The 21,409-nt window shown below is 36.5% G+C and overlaps 1 pseudogene; it reads right to left on the bottom strand.

The window, feature by feature from the left end:
- Positions 1-6,944: 6,944 nt before the first annotated feature.
- LOC101718109 (DNA oxidative demethylase ALKBH2 pseudogene) lies at positions 6,945-7,585 on the bottom strand (annotated as a pseudogene).
- Between the last annotated feature and the right edge of the window lie 13,824 nt (positions 7,586-21,409).

The raw sequence follows: 21,409 nt of genomic DNA, 5'->3' as shown, positions 1-21,409 counted from the left end.
TTCTTCACTTCCCATTCTCCCATTCCATAAAACTGTTAATCTCCCATTCATTTAAACACTTACTACAGTGTACTAATGTATTGCAGCAGTAACATACTTGAGTAAAAAAATACAAAGTCAAACTTAATTTCTCCTACTTTGCTTTCACATGCTTCTGACAGCAGGTATGTGGGTTTTCCCCCACCCACCAAGCAAGCAGTGCCTTTACAGAGGATACCAGCTGGGTGTCATCTAATTTGATTCAGTTCTGACACCTGGAAATAACCTCAAATCCCACAGATTAAGGACTGGGTCCCCAAACAGTCCCACCCACTTCAGACACCAAATAGTACAAGGCCCAGGTTGTATCACCTGTGTTTCTGACTCATTGCATATAAATCGGGGTTCTCATGACCTCCTCCTCAGGTTCCATTAATTTGTTGAAGCACTTCACAGAAGTCAGGGAAACATTTATCTATGTCTATCTGTGTAGAGGTTATTGTAAAGGATACAGATGTATTACTGCATGAGAAGAGGCATGTGGGAAGCTGAGTGGAGCTTCTGTGCCCTCTCTGGTCATACCTGGATGTGTTCAGCTCTCTGGAAGTTCTTTGAACCCTGTCCTTTGGTTTTTTATGGATGTTTTGATAGATAGGAATGATTCATTAAATCACTGACTTTAAGTGATCAATTTCGCTTTCAGTCCTCTCCTCCCCAGAGGTTGGAGGGGAAAATCCAACCCTTGATACTGCCTTGATGTTTCTCGTGACCAGAACCCACACTGAAGCTACTTTAGGGGCTGCTGGGCACCGGCCAATTTATATATTCATATGAAAAGAAATTTAAAACTGACAATTCCAGGGATTTGAGGAGTTGTATGCCAGAGAATTGGAAGAAGATCAGAAAGTATATATTTCATAATTTTTTATTTTGATGATTTTTGCATACTTATTTTATTTATTTTGCATGACCCATTTTCCCTAATCCAATACCTTGAACAAGTTCAACATATGTTTATGTTTGTAGAATAAAAGAACTGAGGTCCAGTAGTTCTCAACAATTTTAGTTCACACCCGCCCTTTTCTTAAAAATAAAAAACACAACTTAATAGTTATTTTCCAGGCATTTGAAGCTCTATTTTCCAGCCAACATTACCACTTCTCAAAGTCAATCAGGGATTTGTTAAAAACTTCTGTTTATGCCAATCTCCTAACAATGGCATCAAAATTTGAATCCTACAGAATTTAGGCAACTTGCCCCAGGTTGACAGAAAAGGTAGTACTGACACAGAAGTTTTATGACTACTTAATAATAGCCATTAAATTACTTACTCTTGCCCATAAGTGTGTGCTCCTGGAATCTACAAATGGAAATATAGACAACTTAAGGAGATTCTTTCACTCTTACTACAGACCAGCATACTGATGAACATTGCTGATGTCAACAGAGAAGTAAGTAATGTACAGAGTCTAAAAGAAAGCAGTGGAAGAGAAGTAGGAAATTATTACAACCTCAAACTTGCCATTTAGCATTTCTGGGCTTCTGTCTCTGGGTATCTATCTTGAGTATTTACCTTTCCCAAAGAGTCTGTAAAATCAACAGGAAAATTAGCTCAGGGAATGAGCACGTGTTTGTCAGAAGTAGTGCACAGTCCAATAGTGGTCTGTCTATATGGTTTTATCTTATAGCGGGAAGCCAGGGAAAGTCATGAGTTTCAACACTTGGAAACAGAGTGTTGTATGCTTTTTGTATTTGCAGTGCTGACTCATTTTTACTTCCTTTGGAGACGCTCAAACTGTGGATACCCAGATTCCCCATAGAAGCATGATAAATTTCAGTACACTGGAGCCATTCGTATTCCAAGTTGTACTGAGAATTCGAGTGAACAAGCCCTGTATGATACATTTCAGTGTTTCTGCTCCTTTCTTCAAAGTTATAGAAGCCAGGCCAGTGCTAAGACTAATTTCACTATTCTTCCTTAACATAGGGAGTCAGGTGACTCTTGATTCCAGACATCATTAAACCTTTTTCAAAGGCAAACTCTCACAAGTTGTTTGATCCGATTAAGCAGATTTTATTTTCTAGCTAGTAGATGTGCTAGAATTTCAGGAAATCTTTAGTTTATATATTCTTCTTTGTAGAACTCTATGGTTAAAAATTAATTTTCTAGTGCTCAATGCTACAGCAATGAAAATATTTGAGTGTTTCTAGGTGCCTGAACTTTTTGACAAAATATATGTTGGATATATTTTATTGGCATTTTTCTTATCCACTGACTTTGACTTTAATTTTTTCATAAAAACTGCTCTGCTGATTGAAAATGCACAAAAGTTTAGTTTTTAATGGATAGAGAAAAATAGATTTTTCTATATTCTTTATATACAGACATAGATGAGAGAACTAATATATCTCATGAAGTCTGACTGAAATTGATCCATCTTAAGATAAAGGTACTTAATAAAAACTGAGAACCAATGGAACTATAAGGACTATATATCAGGAATATATATCAACTATATTAGGAATATATATCAATATAGTTGAGTCACCTGACATCAAATGGCTTGCTCTTTGTGAAGAGAAAATATAATAAAGCTTGTGGCGGTATTTCAGAAGCTACTTCTTTATGTCTATGCAAAGAACACCAAGTAAATGGAAATTACCTTTTAATTTATCACAAAAAATATTAGCTTTTTAAAACAGAAAAGGGAGCATGTATCTCCTCAATAGTTTGGAAGGGATATTAAAGATCATCTTGCCTAATGTTTTCTCACTCATTAAATTTTAAATTACTTTTAATGGTTAATTTACATACTATGAATTTCTCTATGGTCTACAATTCTATGGTTTTTGAGAAATAGATAAAGTCATATACCAACCACCATATTTGTGGTACAAAAAAGTTCCATAACTTTTGAAATTCTTTTGTCCGGCCTTTCTGTATTTAACTCTTCTCTCCCATCCAGTCCCCATCAATCATTCTATGTTATCTGTAGCTATAGTTTTGCCTTATCTAGAACATCACAAAAATGGAATCACAGAATATGTAGCATTTTATGGCTGGTTTCCTCCACTTTATGAAAACATTTGAATAACTCAGTAGTTGGCTCCATTTTGTTATGGAGTAGAGTCCAATTCTATGACTGGTCCATAAAGGACATCTGGTTGAAGAACATCTAGGGCAATTCCAGGTTTTAAATAAAACAGCTATAAATATTTGTATATGTGTATTTTTGTGAACATGAGCTTTTTTTGGAGTGGGTTGGCTGAGTGCATAGTATAAATATATGTTTAAGTTTATATAAAACTGTCAAACTGTTTTCCCAAGTATTTATGTCATGTTTTCATTCCTACCAGGGATGTGTAAGGGGTCCAGTTACTACTTAACTTCTTTTTAACAGTTGTTATTATTAATATTTTTTCTTTTAATTTTCGTCATTCTAATATGTACGATATCTCATTGAGGTTTTAATTTGTATTTTTCTGATGTTTAATGATGTTAATCATTGTTTATAAGTCAAGTTTAAATCCATTTTTACTGAATTGTTCTCTTGTTGAATTTGAGTATATTTTATGTATCTAGAGCTAAGAACTTTGTCTGAAATATGATTAGAAAATTTTCTTCCACTTCCTGGGTTTTTCATTCTCTTAACATTATCATTTGTTGAATAAAAGTCAGTTATTTTGGTAAAATTTAATTTATCTTTTCTTCTACAAATTGTGCCTCTGGTATCATATTTTAAAAATACTTATGTAGGTAACAATATTTTCCCCTTAAATTTCTCTGAGAATTTGTATGATTTCATGTTTTAAATTTAGGTCTAGGATCTTTTTATAATTTTTTTTTTAATGTATGAGGTGAAGAAAATGCCTAGTATGACTTTGTACATTAATAAACTGAGGAATGGGTTTTAAAAGAATTGATTGATCAGTGGTAATTATAAGATTATTGTGCTAATCCTGTGCTGGGTTTTCAGTTGTGGCCTCCTGAAATATAATAAACATTAAAATAAAATTGAAAGAGCATTTTCTTTCATATACATCCTGTTGCTTTTGCTGCTGATATTCTGTACTAGGGACTTAGATATAATTGGAATTGCTAGTTGCCTTTTAAATATAATGTGATCAATATCCAATTATGCTCTAATAAATCATGTAGTAGATGAATTTGTGTGGAATATGGAAATGGATGTGCATACTAAATAAATGCCTTTTCACTTGTTCATAGAAATTGGTTAAGTCCAACAAACGGAGACTTGGTGAAAGTTTGATGTAGTAATTTGAGGAAGACTTCCAAAAGGATGTGGATTTTAAACAGTTTCCCAGAGGAACATGGAAGATTAAGAATGGAAAGAGTTAACATAAGTAAAGAAATCCAAGAGTGAACACACAGACAACAAAACCAAAATTAAATCAAAGGGAAAAAAACAGAGTGATTATAACTGTAAAAGAACTCAAGTATTACTTGACTAGCATTCTCCAAGTAAGTGTTTTAACTTGATAGTAGTATCTAAATGTATTGTTGATTGAGTGAAATAAACACAAAGTTGTTTGGGAACACGTGAACACAAACCACAGGATGAATCATTTATATTTACACATGGGGCTTCATTCATCACAGCTGGGGTACAGGATTTACCAAAAATCTGCTGGGTATTTTATAGTTTTTGGCTACTGTAATTAAAAAAAAGTTTTATTTACACCAAAAGATAGGCAACATCACATACCACTTTGACACAGTATGAACTCTTTCATCCTTGGCTAACTTACCCTACTGAAGGGAACATGGCTTGGCCTCTAGTTGATAAGCACCATTTGGTATTGCAGACACCAAAGAGGAAATGGTGTACTTGGTTTGGCATTTCCTGTCTTGAAACAGTCAATTTAGAATGCTAAAGTTTAAGCTAAAGGTCACTTAAGTTTAAACATCTTCATAGAAAATTCAGTCTAAAAGGAAATATATACCTAAGAAAAGCTAGGAAGAGCATGGCATTATTTCCTTTAAGATGTAAAGTTAGTAAATGAAACCCACAGTTTGCATAGTTTAGACAATAGTTTACCATTTACCACAGGAATGAATAGCACTAGAAAACCCTAGAGTAACAGAAAAATATTGATCAGATAGCATCTGTTCAGAATTAAGAACACTGCTGGTAAGTTCTCGACATCCAGTATCTATTGAACATGCTCATTTTATCTATAATTGAATATAAATAGAAAGGGTTGTCCTAGGGGGCCAGCTTCCAGGTCTCTGAATGCACAAAAGGAATTTAGGAGAAGTGATGAACATTCTTCATACTGAGGGGAAGAGGAAAAATGCCTTTCTGTCAGCTCTGTGTACTGCAGATCTTTTCTTTGCCCATTCCTTGTTCCTTGAGAGAGATTTGCAAAGGTAAAGAGGGATGAGTGGTTTAAGCTCACTGGCAACTTTGTGGGCATCAATGCCTAGACCTGCCTTAGAATTAAAAAGTCAAAAAACAAGTGTTAAAGCACCTGCAAGTGGCCAGACTGTGGAGGAAAGAGAGGATATCCAACACAGAAGATAATAAGGTTTCCATTACCCACACATACAATGGGCTTGCTATGTTTGTGGGAATGTTCATTGGGCTCCCAGTGGGGGGATCACCTCCTGGGTAGGTATTGCAGAAGGCAGGGAGATTCGGCACTATGACAAGTATGTAGAGAACAGAGCAGGGAAATCTGTGAGAGGAAAGATGGAGACTGTTACCCAGGTCAGAGGGTGATTCAGTGGAGTCAGAAGAGTGGGTGCTCTCTTATGGTTTCATCAAACACTGTAAAGGTCTGAGAAAGTGTGAGGTCCTACCCACCATTCCACACTGTCAAAGGGATGTTTCTACCAAGCCTGAGGGGCAGCCCTAGGTTCCTCAAGGGGCTCTGAGTCAGACAACTCCAAGCAGAGAAACAGAGAATGGTACCTGGGCCAGAAGTCTCGTGACCACAGGCAAGGAAAGCCTGTGAAGGGAAGACATGTAGATGACCCCAAGATTTGCCAGGCAATAAAAGAAGTGAAAGAGTGCAAGTTCCCTAGTCCAAGTCGATGGAGAATGGGAGAACTAAAAGTTGGGCAAACTACAGCACATTTACCTCCCCTCAAATTGATTGGGGAAATTAGATATTGAGACCAACATGGAGGCCTGCAGCGGGTCAGGACAGAGCACAGCTTTCAACCAGGATGAGGGTGTAAAGGGAGGGATAGCCCTCCACACTTTGGACAGCCAACAGAGTGGTCCACTGAGGGAAACTGCTTGGACACTTACAATCAGACTGTGATGTCAGTGTAGAGGGAGCTGTGTGGATGCTCTGAGTTAATGCTACAGAAACTACGAGAAGATTTTTATTTTTATTTTTGTTTTTGTTGTAGTAGTCTTTGTTTCCTTCCTTGGTTGTTTGATTTGGATTATTTTAGTTTTTTTCCTGTTTTCATTTTATTTTCTTTTCATTCTTGGTTTATTGGCATTGTTTTGTACTTTTAATTTATTTTATTCTTTAAAGTTTTGTGTTTTGACTACTTCCACCTTTAGTGCTACCTCTCCTTTATATTTTGACTTTCTTTCTTTCCAATTCTTTTTTATACTGTTTCTAATTTTCTGACCTCCTTGCCTTCCCTCTCCTCCTCTTCACCTATCTAGTGGTATAGATATATAAAACAAGGATCTGCATACGTGGACCATAGAATAAGAATTAAAAAGGGCTATAATTTAAACAGTACCATTCAAGGGCATGGCAGGGTATTTAATAACAAAATTTAGCTTAGATGATCAAAACAAAACTACAAAGGCTCTGGCAATCTCACAGCCTCCTTCAATATCTAAATACACCTGCACTCATCTGCATACCTCCTCCCACCTACACAAATATTGTCTCAAACCCCATCAACACTAGCCCTTCACCCCAATTATAAAAATATTTCCAACAGAAATATTTTTTTAATTGTTAAAAAAACTTTATTTCCATGTAGGCAAAATTTTACAAAATGTCAGATTGACCCTTGGAGCCAGGACCTTCTTGAGGACAGGAAGACTGTGATACCAGTAAGTGTTGGTAAGGGTGTTCATCATCAGCAAGCTTCTGTGGTCCAGCTGCAGCTTGAATACCTCCACCCTCTGGCAGGGGTTCTTCCCCAGGGACTCCTTATGCCAGAAAAGTAAGTTCCTGCAGGCCCCAAAGGAGACAGAGGCAATCGGGCTTCTTGGGGCCAGTTCTCTTCTGTCCTCACGGTGCTCCCCAATATAGTCATAGCCATCTTTATACTTGCTGACAAGCACAAAGTTGAAGGTCTGTTCTGTCACCCCAGAGATGTGGTCCCTCACATGCTCCAGCACTGGGATCCAGGGCTTTGGAGACAGTGTAAGGTCTGAAAACTTATAGGTCAGCCCAGCATCGCCATACGTCACCTGTTTCCTCAGCACGTTGTGCCACTTTCCAAACACCAGAACCCTGGCCAGCACACCGGTAAAATATTCTACTTTTTTCACCAACTCTTGGGAAATCTCATCTTCCTCAGCTTTGCTATCAGTACTACTATTACCTCCCGGTCTTCCGACTGACATATCCCTTTCCTTTCCTTCTTTTCTCCTTCCTCTCACTGTTCACTTCCCAGATGTACCACAAATAGCAATATGATATAATCTCTAAGGAGTAAGGATAAAATGATGAAATAATAAAAATGAGTTTTAATGTTTATGATTTATGTATAGTTGGATCTGTGGATGCTATTATAAAACAAAATTTGAAGGGCCAGGAGAGCTTGGAGTTAAGAATTTTAAGCCCTAAAATAAAACAAGTTTGTTTAAAAATTTTATTTTATTGGTACATTTTAGGTATAAAATACAATGACATTCATCATTGGAAATTTGCACCTTTACATAATCTCTTGGTTCTTATTTATTCCCCCTTACCCTGCCCTCCCTTCAACCCCACCATCTCTCCCTATTGACAAAGATTTTGTTTCCATTTTTTTCATATTCACATATTAATTCCATTCCCTTCTTTCCTATCCCCTATCCCTCCCACTTTCCCTTCTCCTTTGCCCCTTTTCTTCCTATTTCACATTATCTATTATACCCTTTAGTCCTTATTTACACTTTCAGCTTCTCACACTAGAGAAACTATTTGGTATTTACACATGAGTGTCCTATTTTTTTCACTTAAGAGTATGGTCTCAATGTGCATCCATTTAGCTATAAATGTCTCTAGTTTCTCATTTTTTATGGCTTAGTAGTACTCCATTTTATTTTTAGAAAAAACACACATTTTCTTTATCCAGTCTCCAGCTGATGGGCATTTGGGCTGCTTCTGAGTTTTAGCTATTATAAACTGTGCTCCTATGAATATGAGTGCACATATGTCACTGCGGTATGATTCTTTTAATTCTTTGGGGGAAGATACCCAGCAGGGGAATAGCTGGGTCAAATGGGACTTCCAGTTCTAGTTCTTTGAGATATCTCCATACTGATTTCCACAGTGGTTGCACCAGTCTACACTCCCACCAGCAGTGGAGCAGGGTTCCTTTTTCCCCACAGCCCTGCCAGTATTTATTATATTTCATGATAGCAGCCATTCTTTCTGGGGTAAGGTGGAATCTCAGCATTGTTTTCATTTGAATCTCTCCAATGACCAGTGATGTTGAACACTTTTTCATATTTTTATTTGTTATTTCTACTGCGTTGTCTGAGAAATGTCTGTTCATTTCAGATGCCCATTTTTGGATTGGGTCTTTAAATTTGGGAGGTCTGAATTTTTTAAAGTTCCTTATAGATTCGAGATAGTAGACCTTGGTCTGAGGAAAAGCAGGTGACGATTTTTTCCCATATGATGGGTTGTCTATTCACTCTGTTGGTGGGTTCTCTTGCAGTGCAGAATCTTTCTAATAAGAAGAGATCCCACTTGTTGATTGTTTGTGCTAGTACATGGGCAACTGAGGTTTTGTTCATAAAATCTTTTCCTACACCAATGTCTTCAAGAGTTCTACCTAACCTCTGTTCCAGATGGTTCAGGATTTCTATTTTTATATTGAGATCCTTAATCCATTTGCATTTTAGTTTAGTGCATGGTGAGAGATATAGGTCTAGTTTTAATCTTTGGCAAGTTTTCCAGCGCCACTTATTAAAGAGGCTACCTTTCCTCCAGTGAGGGTGTTTGGCTCCTTTATTGAAGATGAGATGGCTGAGTGTGTCTAGTGTTGTTTCTACATCTTCTAATCTGTTCCACTGGTCCTCTCAGGTCTGTTTCTTTGCCAGTACTATGCTGTTTTATCATAGTAGCTTTGTAGTATAGTTTCAAGTTGGGAATTGTGACAACCTCTGCCATGTCTCTGTTACCTAGAATTGCTTTTGCTATTCTGGATCTCTTCTTGTTCCAAATGAATTTTTGGATTGTTTTCTCAAGGTCTATGAAATACGCTGCTGGGATTTCAATTGGGATTGCATTGAATTTATATAGCAGTTTTGGAAGTATGGCCATTTTCACTATGTTGATCCTTCCTACCAAGGAGCAGGGGATGTCCTTCTATTTTATAATATCATCTTCAATCTCTCTTTTCAGAGTGCTATAGTTTTTAAGAGAAGAGGTCTTTGATTTCAGTTTTTTGGATGCTACTGTGTAAGGAATTGTTCATCCTATTTCTGTCTCAGTGAATGTATTGTTCATGTAGAGGAAAGCTATTGATTTTTGTGTGTTGACCTTGTATCCGGCTACACTGCTGAATTTGTTTATTAAGTCAAGAAGACTTTTGTGGTGTTGTTGGGGTCTTCTATATAGAGTATCATGTCATCTATAAATAACGACAATTTGACTTCTTCATTTCCTATCTTTATTCCTTTTATTTCTTTCTCTTGTCTAATTGCTGTGGCTAATGTTTCCAAAACTATATTGACCAAGATTGGTGATAGTGTACATTCTTGTCTTGTTCCTGATTTTACTGTGAAGGATTTCAGTTTTTGACCATTTAGTATGATATTGGCTGTTGGTTTTTCATAGGTGGCTTTTATCAGATCGAGGTAGAGACCATCTATTCCAATTTTTTGAAGGTTTTTTTTTATCATAAATGCATCTTGGATTTTGTCAAATGCTTTTTCTGTACCTATTGAGATGATCATATGGTTTTTGTCCTTGGCTCTATTGATATAGTGCATTACATTTATTGATTTGCATATGTTGAACCATCCCTGTATCCCTGGGATGAATCCCACTTGGTCAGGGTATATGATCCTCTTGATGATCTTCTGCATTCTATTTTCCAGTATCTTATTAAGGATTTTTGCATCTCTGTTCATTAGTGAGACTGGCCTATAGTTCTCTTTTTTGGTTGGGTCTTGCTCTGCTTTGGGGATCAAGGTGATGCTTGCTTCCAGGAATGAATTCGGAAGTATTGTTTCCCTTTCAATTTCATTGAAGAGTTTAAACAGTAGTGGCAGCAGTTCCTCTCTAAATGTCTTGTAGAATTCAGCAGTAAAGCCATCAGGACCTGGGCTTTTCTCAGTTGGTAAGTTTTTAATTACATTTCCAATTTCATTAGTTGATATTGGGTTGTTTACAACTTTTAGGTATTCTTTCAACTTTGATAATTCATAATTATCTAGGTATCTGTCCATTTCTTCTGTGTTGTCCATCTTATTGGGATGTAGGTTCTTGAAGTAGGTATTGATGATCCTCTGGATTTCTGCTGAGTCTCTTGTAATTTCACCCTTTCCATTCCTAATTGCATGGATTTGGGCCTTTTCTTTCCTTTATCTGATAAGGTTGGCTAAGGGTTTGTCAATTTTGATTTTTCTTCTGAAGAATGAACTCTTGGTTTCATTGAGTTTTTTCATTGACATTTTTCTCTTGGTCTCCATTGCACTGATTGCTGCCCTGATCTTTACAATTTCTTCCCTTGTATAAGCTTTGGGTTTGTCTTGCTTTTCTTTTTCTAGAAGTTTAAGGTTCAGCATCAGGTTGTTTAATTGGGCTTGCTCTATTTTCCTAATATGAGTATTTGCTGCTATGCATTTCCCTTGTAAGACTGTTTTCATTGTGTCCCATACATTCTGATATGTTGTACTGTCATTGTCATTTAATTGAAGGAACTGTCTGATTTCTTCTTTAATTTTCTCTGTGACCCATTTGTTATTCAGAAATGTGTTGTTCAGTTTCCATGTGTTTATGAAATTTTTGTGGTTTCTTTTGCTATGGATCTCCAATTTCCTTACACTATGGTCTGATAATATACAGGGGTTAACTTTAGTTCTTTTGCACTTACCTAAATATGTTCTATGAGCAAGTATGTGGTCTATTTTGGAGAAATGTGCAGCTGAAAAGAATGTTCATTCTCATTTTGTTGGGTGGAACACTTTGTAAAGATCTGTTAAGTTCATTTTTTCAAGAGTTTGATTGAGTTCAAGTATTTTGTTGCTTGATTTTTGTCTAGTTTATCTATTTGCGACAATGGGGTATTGAGATCCCCCACTACTATTGTATTAGTGCTTATATCATTTTTCATATCTGTTAGTATTTGTTTTATATAGTTGGGTGCATTAGTGTTTGGTGCATAGATATTTATGATTGTCATCTCTTCCTCTTGGATTGTTGCCTTTAGAAGGATGTAGTGTCCTTCTTTGTCTCTCTTAATCAGTATTGGTTTGAAATCCACTTGGTCTGCAAAGAGGATAGCTATTCCTGCTTTTTTTCATGTTCCTGTCTCATGGAGTATTGTTTTCTACCCTTTAACTTTCAGTCTATAAGTTTCTTAGTTTCTTTTTGAATTAAGTGTGTTTCTTGTATGCAGCTTATTGTTGGATGTTGCTTCTTAACCTATTCTGCCAGCCTGTTTCTTTTGATTGATGAATTGAGACCATTAACATTGATGATTATAACTGATATGTATTGACTTATCCTTGTCATGACTTTTTCTTTTTGTTGGATTCTCCCCCTTTGCCTTTAATTTCTTGTGGTGCCTGATGGATGCATTCTGCAGGGCTTCCTGGGGTTGTGATTCTCATTGTCTTTTCCTCAGATATTGTTTAAAACTTTTTTGAGTGCTGGTTTGGTATTCATGAAGTTCCTAAGGTGCTCTTTGTCATGAAAGTATCTTATTTCTCCATCAACTTTGAAAGATAGTTTTGCAGGGTACATCAATCTGGGTTGGAGGCTGCTTTCCTTTAGGGCTTGAAATATGTCACTCCAAGCTCTTCTTGCCTTGAGGCAAGAAGTCCGCTGTGATTCTGATGGGCTTTCCTTTGTATGTGATTTGTTTCTTTTCTCTAAGTGCTTGTAGAACTTTGTTCTTCTGTTGGGTTTCTGGGATCAACAAGTATATGCCTATGTGTACATTTTGTTTGATCAAGGCTAGTTGGAGTCCTATATGCCTCACTGATCTATATGTTAATTTGTTTCCCCTGCTTGAGAAGTTTTCTGCCATCACTTCGGTGAAGTTTTTTTTCTGTCATCTGCACTCTCCTGATTCTTCGTTGACTCCAGTCAGTCTTATGTTGTTCTTCTTTGCATCATCTAGCCACTGCTGGATTGATTTCTCATGGTCCCTTAAATTTTTAAAGCAATTTTTCTTTTCCTGTTCACTAATTTAAATCTTATCTTCTATATCTGAAATTCTGTCCTCACATTGGCTCATTCTGTTTCATAGAGTTTCATTGGAGTTTTTAATCTCCTTGAAATCTGCTTGCATCTGTTTTATGGATTCCATTTGTTTCCTATGTTGAAATTCCATCATGTTCTTCAGCTCCTCTATTTTTTTGTCTGTGTCCTCTCTAGATTTATTAATCATGTCTTGCACTATGGGCACAATCTCTGCTATTATGTGAGAAATTATTTCTGATCTCATTTTTCCCAGATGCTCTTTTGTTGCTAGTTCAGGGAGTCCAGGGTTGAGTACCAGTGTTCCATATGATTTCCCTTTGGGGTTGCTGTAGATGATTTAGAATTCTGTTTCTCAGGCTTGTTTACATGTCTTCTCATTTTGATGGGGTGGGGTTGGGTGGGGGTGGGGGTGCTGCTGGCACCTGCTTGGCTCACCTCCTCTGTGCTGAGAGCTGTGGTAGATTGGCCCAGAAGCCTCCTACTCTGCACTGGGAACTGTGGAACATTGACCCAGAAGCCTCCTTTATGCTGAGAGCTGTGGTCCACTGACCTGGAAGCCTCCTCTGGGCTGGGAGCTGTGGCACACCGACCTGGTAGAGTCCTGTGAGCTGGGAGCTATGGCATGTTGACCCAGAAGCGTCCTCTGCACTGGGAACTGTGGGATGCTGACACAGAAGCCTCCTACTCTGCTCTGGGAGCTGTGGCATGCCAACCCGGAAGCCTTCTATGTGCTCAGAAAACAACTTTCAACCCAGACTAATATATCTTGCAAAACTATTATTCAAGGTTAATTGGAGAATAAAACTATTCTATGACTAAAAAACACCTTAATAAATTCATGAACCCCAAACCAACACTCCAAAATATACTAAAAAATATCCTAGACAGAGACAATTAAATCAACAAAGCCAAAATGTCATATAGAATGAATATATCAAGTAAGGCGATTAGTTAAACAAAAAGGAAAAAATAAAGAAGTCAACAATAATAAAATTAGGATGTATGACAGAATGCCAATAACTTTCAGTAAAACTCTCAGAGTAAAATATCTCAACTTCCCAATTAAAAGGCACAGATTGGCAGATGGATCAAAACAAAACAAAACAGCCCATTGCACTCAAAAGACTCACTCTTATGGCTTATGTTTAGATATTCCCTCAAAGTCTGATGCAAACGAGGTGAGGCTATTTCAGAGCTATGTGAATCTAGAGTGCATGATTCATGGTGCAATGTGAGGACCAAGAGCAGTAAAATTAAGGGTGTGAATGCTACCCACCCTAAGTAGTCTGAATAAGATAAAAGTGGCAGGAAGTCACTCTAAGGTCCCATTATTGCTTTTGCTGTCTTCCACTGCCACAAACCATTGCCCCTCTGCAATGTGGCACTCTGCCTTTGGAGTCTTCTGGTTATGAACTGAAACCTCTACAAACTATGAGGTAAATAAACCTTTCCTTCTTCAACTTTGGGTGTCAGATATTTTGTCTCAGCAATGAGAAAAGTAACTAAGACACTTATCTAGCCAAAAGGAATTCATACACTGAAAATCAAATGATGGAAAACAATATTCCATGCACCATGAACCAAAACAGCAGGCAGAGGTAGAAATTTTGTTCTCAAACAAAGTAAACTTCAAGTTAAAACTGATCAAAGATGAAAACAAAGTTCTGTATATTAGTAAAGAGAATATTTCAACTATAAGATATAGCAATTGTAAATATATATATATATATATATATATATATATATATATACACACACATATGGAGAGAGAACCAAAAAATGTGTACACACTTCAGGAAAAGAGTAATAATATGATTTTTTTCAATAGTTGGTGTTACCCACGTGGCTGTAATATCAACATGTGACCCAAACAACAGTGACAAAGTAGTGGAGGTATAATTATTGATTGAGGAACCTAAGACCATTTTAATGTGGTATTTCATATTTGAGAATATCATTGAAATACAATGATGATGGAGATGTGAGTTTGGAACAGAACCTTCAACATGCCTGCCAATTTCACAGATTTGTGATAGATTTGAAAAACACCACTGTGTGTGATGTGCATGAAGAAACATCTAGCAGACCTTGTACAGCAAAAAGTGCTGCTTCCTTAGCTATGGTGCTGTCATGAAAAAATGAAATAGCAATGGACAAAAGAAATAAAGAAGGTCTTTAGTAACTACTGTGGGAAAATATAATTCAAAGAAATGGAGAATCTTGAAGAAACTGATTCCTAGATTTTTATGAATTACTAGAGGATTCAATGTGGCTGAAAGGAGGAGGAGCCACATTGGAGCTACTCAGAGAAATCAACTAAAATCTCAGACAGTTGGAAGAAAGGGAGGGATATACATCTTGATGCCAAAATCAATCTGGAATAAGATACGTGTAGATCAAACAAAACATAGGCACAGGACTTCATAACAGTGTACCAGCCCACAAGGTTGCAAGTGGTGCTGCCGCCTGCATGCCAAGCAAGAATCACCATATTGGGCATCTCCAAGAAACTGATGGACTGAAAAAGTAGGGCTAACTCAAGCCACCCAGGTTAGATTTGGGATATAAGGCCCTCTGCCTCTTTTGCCCTCCTCCACACAGAGAATCCTGCAACCTGGCAGCAAACTTCACTGGCACACACAGGGGTGAATGATAATGAAACTGCCCCCTCCCCAGTGGGCTGGCAGCTGTTTTTCTGTCATGCACCCTCACAGCTAACTGGAAACCAAAGCAACAGCAAAGTTAGGGAGCACAATGTAGCAGAGATGGTGAAAGAAGTTAGTGAGGACCAGTGGCTTGAGAGAAACACACAGATGTGTGGGATTTAAACAGCCTTGGGACGTCAGCACTCAATCCATTGGAGAGGAGATAGAAGGGGAAACAATATAGGATAGAGATGTGCTAGTGGGGGTGAAACAGAGGATGCTGTGGAAAAACTGGGTGGAGCCCTGGGCTGTCCCTGCCTGAGGGCACCACAGGAATTGAGAGAGAGAGAGACACTCACTGTAAGGAGACATGGGTAAGAAGACATGGGTGGGACATCAAGTCACAACCAGAAAACTACTAGCTGAAGACCAGCCCCAGCCCCCAAATCTGGAGGCCAAATTCAGCACATACACAGCACTAATCCTACTGCAGACTTGGTGGGGTTTCACAGCACAGTTTTGGGACACTGCCTGCCTTGGACACTACCACAGAACTGTGGACTCCAGAGGAATTTTATTATTTTTTTCATCGTTTGTTTCATTTTCCTTTTTCTATCTGGCTGGTATTTTAAAATATTATTTAGATTTTTACCTTTATTTTTATTTTGTTATACTTGTCTTCCTTTCTTTCTTTCTTTCTTTCTTCAACTATTGTTCTTGATTTTATGATATTTTCATGTGAGTGAAAATTGTCTCTTGTCTTTCTGGATCACTTTGATATTCTTTTGCCTTATCCTTCACTTTTTCTCTACTGTCCTCTTCTCCAGTCCCACAGCTTGGATGATCATCCTGCCCTCCAGCTTTGCCTCTACTATATTTTCCTTCATTTATCTCTCTGTTTTGTCATCTATCCCTCTTAAACACCTCCCCCCACATAGAGTAAAATCACTCCATTAAGAGAAAACCCATTGCATAGAAGTTCCTGGTTGATGTTGGAGTTTGATATATATATATATATATATATATATATATATATATATATATATATATATCTCCTATGGTTAAAGGTACCAAATTAATAGTTACCACAGTTTGTCAGTTTCTAGGCTGTGCTTTATGCTATTGTTATTGCTAATTGTACTCCTTTAACCAGGATGTTATACCTATTGGAACCAGTTGTTCTCCCTTGTATTACAACATTGTAATTATCTGGGGTCATAATCATCACCATAGTCCAGTATGGACTAGGTGCTGAGCCAAATAGTTAGCAACTTCTCATCCTTAATAAGTTGGGAAGATAAGATCTTGAGACAGACATAGACCAAGATGCACATATACCCAGAAAATACCTCTAAGGAGTAGAAATTTCCTTGGGAAGCCTCAAAACTACTGATAAAGCTATCTGTCATAAGAAATTTACAAGCATCAATACAGAAAACAAAATAAAATAAAAAATAGAAAATGACAAGACACCAAAGCAAAATGCAATCTCAGACCTCCTACCCACCCAAGACAAGGCCAGGGGACAGCAAGATAGAGGAAATTGGAAGCCACTCACCTGAATTTTCCAAAATGATAACAGTAGAAGTAAAAAAAAAAAAAAGAGATGCATGAGGTTATAGAGAAAATAATCTCTGAGATAAAAAGAGAAATAACAATTAAAATGAAGAAAGTGCTCAATGAAACTAGAGTAGATGCAGATAAAAAATAGAGGTGCTTAGGAAAATTATGGAAACCATGAATGCGCAACATAGGAAAGAAATGGAACACATGAAACAAATTCAAACAGACATCCAGGAGATCAAAAATTCCATAGAACATATACACAACCAATTTAAAGAAAGTGAAGACAGATTTTCAGATCTAGAAGACAGGATGGCAGTTAGCAACCACAAAAACAAAGATATCTCAAAAATGGCAAGAAATAATGAAAAATCAATCCAACAGCTTCAAGACAATGCAAAAAAAGAACAACAGAAGATTGATCACACACAGTCAATGAGAAAGCAGGAGATATCACAAATGCCATAAAAAATCCTGTTCACAGATGTAATGGCAGAAAATTTCCTAAGCATGGAAAAAGAATTTGACATACAAATAAGTAAACCATATAGAACTCCAATTAAATATAACCAAAATAAATCTGCCCCAAGGCATATAATTACTAAGATTCTAGAAATACAGCATAAGAACATAATACTAAAAGCTGTTAGAAAAAAGGAAAAAGACCATCAGAATCACAGCAAATCTCTCAATCCAAACCTTTAAATCAAGGACAGCTGCAAGTGAAGTATTTCAAGTCCTGAAAGAAAACAACCTCCCACCCAGACTGATGTTCTCTGCGAAACTATCTTTCAAAATCAGTGGAGAAATAAGATACTTCCATGACAAAGAACAAATGAAAAATTCATGACTACTAAACCAGCTCTACAAAATGTTCTGAATATTTCAGAAAGAGATAATAAATACCACAATTACAAGAACACCAATGGAAAGAAGGCACCAGGGAGAGCAAACAATTAAAAGGAAAAGATAGGGAACTGATAGCAGGAAAATAATGTGACAAGAATAAGCCAATCCATATCAGTTATAATCATCAGTGTAAATAGTCTCAATTCATGAATCAAAAGAAATAGACTGGCAGAATGAATCAAGAAACAAGATCCAACAATATGCTATGTACAAGAAAGACATTTAACTAAAAAAGAAATTCATAGGCTGAAAGTTAAAGGATGGAAAACAATACTCCATGCAATAGGAACCTGGAAAAAAGCAGGGGTAACTATTACATTTGCAGACAATGTGAACTTCAATCCAAGACTGATCAAAAGAGACAAAGAAGATCACTACATCTTGTTAAGGGAAAACTCCAAGATGAAGAGTTAACAATCATAAATGTATATATGCACCAAATACCAGTGCACCAAACTATATAAATAAATATTAATGAACATGAAATAGCTAATAAAAACGAATACAATTGTAATGGAAGAACTTAATACCTCACTGTCATAAATAGGTCAGCTAGACAAAAAGTCAACAAAGAAATATCAGAACTGAACTAAACCTGTGAACAAATGTACTTAATGAGTGTCTACAAAATAGACACCCCACAACAACAGAATAGAAGTTCTTCTTGGCCGCACATGGATGTTCTGCAAAATGGACTATGTACTAGCCCATAGAATATGTTTAAGTAAATGCAAAGGAACTGAAATTATCCCAGACATATTATTTGACCATAATGCAATGAAATTGGAAATCAATAGCAAAAGAACCACAAAAACTCCATAAACACGTGGAAATTAAATAGCATCCTTCTTAACAACAAATGAGTCACAGATGAAATTAAAGAATAAATTAAGAAGTATCCACAATTAAATGATAATGCTGTTACAACATACCAGAACTTATGGGATGCAATAAAAACAGTTCTAAGAGGCAAATTTATAGTGGTGAATTCTTACATCAGGAAAACAGAATGAGCTCAAGTAAACAATCTAATGTTGTCCTTCAAATGGCTAGAACAAGAACAAGTCATGCTCAAAGCTCATTAAGGGAGGAAATTGTAAAGATCAGAGCAGAAATTAATGCAATTGAGACTAAGAAAACAATAAAAGAATCAATGGATCAAAGAGTTGGTTCTTTGAAAGACTGAATAAAATTGATAAACCCTTACCTAATCACCTAATTACCTAACTTATCAAAAAAAGGAAAGAAAAGATGCAAATTCATGCAATTAGGAATGAAAATCACAGTAGACCCTGTGGAAATCCAGAAAATTATAAATTCCTACTTTGATAAACTATACTGTAATACGATGGAAAACATAGAAGAAATGGACAGATTTGTAGGTACATATGAATTACCAAAGCAAAATGAAGAAAATATAAAATTCTAAGTAACCCAATATCAGTCAATGAAATTGAAAATGTAATTAAAAACTTACCAACAAAGAAAAGTCCAGGTCCTGATGGTTTCATTGCTGCATTCTACAAGAAATTTAAAGAAGATCTAACGTATCTAATCCCCATACTCTTCAAACTCGATTGAAATTGAAAGGGAAGCAATACTTGCAAAATCATTCCTGCAAGCAAGTATTATCCTTACAACAAAACCAGAGAAGGACTCAACCAGAAAAGAAAGCTACAATCTCCCTAATGAAAATAGAGGCAAACAACCTCAATAAGATACTTGCAAACAGAATACAGCAAATCCTCAAGAATATTATTTGTAATGATCAAATAGATTTCTTTCCAGGGATGCAGAGATGGCTCAACATATGCAAATCAATAACTGTAATACACCATTCACCAATGCCAAAGACAAAAATCACATGATTTTTCATCTCAGTAGATGCAGAAAAGCATTTGACAAAGTCCAACACCTCATTCATGATTAAAATCCTACAGAAAATTAGAATAAATGGTCTTCATCTCAATCTGATAAAATACATCTATGATAAATCAACAGCAAACATCATACTAAATGACCAAAAACTGAAATCTATCACTCTAAAATCAGGAATAAGACAAAGATGTCCACTATTACCACTCCTATTCAACATAGTTCTGGAAACATTAGCCAGAGCAATTAGACAAGAAAAATAAAAGGAATAAAGATGGGAAAGGAAGAAGTTAAATTATCATTATGTGCAGATGGCTTGATACTCTACATAGAAGACCCCCCCAAAACTCCATCAAAACAATTCTAGATTTAATAACTGAATCAGTAACATAGCTGGATATAAAGTGAACTCTCAAAAATCAATGGCATTTATGTACACAAATAACAAACTCACTGAAAGAGAAATTAGGAAAGGAACACTTTTCACAAGAGCATGGAAAAAAATAAATACTTAGGAATCAATCTAACAAAGGAAGTAAAAGATCATTACATTGAAAATTACAATACTAAAAAGGAGATCAAAAAGGATATCAGAAAGTGGCTCTTGAGTAGGAAGAACCAACATAGTGATAATGGCGATACTCCCAAAATTGTTACACAGATTTAAATTAATACCAATCAAAATACCTTTAGCATACCTCACAGAACCAGAGAAAATGTTCCTAAAGTTCATTTGGAACTAGAAGAATCTTAGAATAGCACAAAAACTCCTGGGCAACAAAGGCAAGGTAGGGGGCATCACAATCCTTGACTTGAAATTATACTACAGAGCTACTGTGATAAAAACAGTATGATGCTTGCAAAAAAAGCAGACCTGAAGATCAGAGGAACAGATTAGAAGATGTAGAAACAACCCTAAATACATTTAGCTACCTCATCTTTGATAAAAGGGGAAAACACATCCACTGTAAGAAAGACAACCTCTAAATAAATGGTGGTGAAAATACTGGCTTTCTACATGCTGAAGACTAAAACTAGACCCATGGCTTTTACCATGCACTAAGCCAAAATAAAAATGGATCAAAGATCTAAATATTAAAACAGAAACACTAAATCTTCTGGAAGAGAGAATAAGTAGAATGCTTGAGGACATAGGTGTAGGCAAAGACTTCATGAAAAAACCCAGACTGCACAAAAAGTACTATAAAAAATCAACAACTGGGACCTCCTATTATTAAAATTTTTTTCACAGCAAAAGTAATCACCAACAGAGTGAAGAGACAACTCACAGAGTGGGAAAAAATTTTGGCCAGTTGTTCCTCAGACAAAGGACTAGTATCTAAGACCTACGAAGAGTTGAAAAAAATCAGACTTCCCAAATTTAAAGACCCAGTCCAAAAATGGGCATCTGAGATGAATACACACTTCTCAAATAAAGAAATACAAACAGCAAATAAATACATGAAAAAATGTTCAACATCACTGATCATTTGAGAAATGCAAATTAAAACAATGCTCATATTCCATCTCACTCCAGAAAGAATGGATATTATCAAGAAATCAACCGACAACAAATTCTGGCAAGACTGTGGAGAAAAAAGGAATCCTTCTCCACTGTTGCTGGGAGAGTACGCTGGTGCAATCACTGTGGTAATCAGTGTGGAGATTCCTCAAAAAAATAGGTTTAGAGGTCCCATTTGACCCAGTTATTTGTGTTCTGGATATCTTCCCCCCAAAACTAAAAGCATCATACCACAGAGATATATGTACACCCATATTTATGGAGACATAGTTTGTAATAGCTAAGTCTTGGGAACAACTCAAATACCCATCAATCGATGAAT

This window comes from Heterocephalus glaber, unplaced genomic scaffold (assembly GCF_053883595.1).
Source record: "Heterocephalus glaber isolate CG9 unplaced genomic scaffold, H.glaber_assembly_v1.0 deba00001538, whole genome shotgun sequence".
Taxonomy (NCBI): Eukaryota; Metazoa; Chordata; class Mammalia; order Rodentia; family Bathyergidae; genus Heterocephalus; species Heterocephalus glaber.
Note: the sequence above shows the minus strand (reverse complement) of the source record. Positions and strands in the feature narration are given on the sequence as shown.